At 46.4% G+C, this 1,392-nt stretch overlaps 1 non-coding gene across 1 annotated transcript; it reads right to left on the reverse strand.

The window, feature by feature from the left end:
* Positions 1 to 369: 369 nt before the first annotated feature.
* Positions 370 to 489, reverse strand: LOC138140910 (5S ribosomal RNA). Its single transcript, XR_011162820.1, has one exon. It is a non-coding gene; the product is annotated as a 5S ribosomal RNA (ribosomal RNA).
* Positions 490 to 1,392: the final 903 nt, after the last annotated feature.

Genomic DNA, 1,392 nt, shown 5'->3' on the forward strand with positions numbered 1-1,392 from the left:
CGTAACCTAATATATATTTTTTTTACATTAAAAGATCGCCGTCTTCCTCGTCGCACTTACGACATTTGCATATGTTATCTTTGTTAAACTCACGGAAGGAATATAATGAACCGGTCACCCGTCCAAGTGCTGACCGCTGCCCGCGTGGCTTACCTTCGGTGATCGAACGACAACCTTTACCGTTTGACGAGTTTTTATTCTGCAATTGTTTACAATTAATCGACAAAAAAAATTGTTTTCTTAATTATCTAGTACTTAAAGCTATGAATCTACATTATACGGGTCTGTGCATGTTTCCGAATACCTGCACGAAAAACAAATCGGTTCGGTGGTTGCTATGGATTTCAAAAAAAAACAAAAAGTGTTGGGGGGCAACGGCACGCGGTGTTCCCAAGCGGTCACCCATCCAAGTACTGACCGCGCCCGACGTTGCTTAACTTCGGTGATCGGACGAGAACCGGTGCTTTTCAACGTGGTATGGCCGTTGCCGTGGTGTTTAGGTGTGATCGTTGGTGTAAAATATATTGCTTTTAACATTCCGATGCACGAATATGAACATCAAAACGCGATGCGTTTCGTTTCCGTATGCACTTACCCTCTGACGACCGACGTCGGACCGAACTAACGGGAAATCCCACAACAACCACCACGTCACGCTCTAACGACAAGAGAGACTACTAGACGGACTGGCGATCTCCCGCGTCGCACATTTTTCGACCGCCGGCGGCGGTGGAAAATCCAGAATTTCACCCCACCTACCGCGCTGCTTGCTCCGACGACGACGAGATTCCCACATTTGGATCGACCGAAATATGTAAGTAATATCAGGAAGTTCCGATTTTCGAGAGGAGACCTGTGTTTCTATTTACCTATCTATAATAATTATCGTTATAATCATCATATCATTATTATTATTATTAACATTATTATTTATTACCATTATTATTATTATTATTATTATTTATCGTCCCTCGGATTCGGCGATCTTCGAAAATCCAAGTTGGACCGTTAGACATTCGAACGCGGTGTGCGTGGCTGACGAGTTGTTATTTTTGGCGTTTTTTCTTCGATCTTCACCCCGACTTCGGACGACGCAGGTCGGACACGAAATTACGAAGAGAGAAAGACGGAAGAAAGGAAGAAAACCTGAAGATCCGTCGAAGAAAATATCGGAAAACTCGTAGGTGCGGCATCGGTCGGACGATGAAGACCGTCTCCTTTCGGATGATCCTCTCGACGGACTTTCGGCCGTCCCGAAGGGTCCGGACGGCAACGGGACCCGTCGTCGACTCGTCCCGTTTCAACTTCCGCCGAAAACGATCGACCTGAACGTCGGAGAGGCGGTTCGCGGCATCCTGTTGTCGGAATTGCCTCGGTTCGAACACCAGGTCC

The sequence above is a fragment of the Tenebrio molitor genome, unplaced genomic scaffold (genome assembly GCF_963966145.1).
Source record: "Tenebrio molitor unplaced genomic scaffold, icTenMoli1.1 SCAFFOLD_578, whole genome shotgun sequence".
NCBI classification, from domain to species: Eukaryota; Metazoa; Arthropoda; class Insecta; order Coleoptera; family Tenebrionidae; genus Tenebrio; species Tenebrio molitor.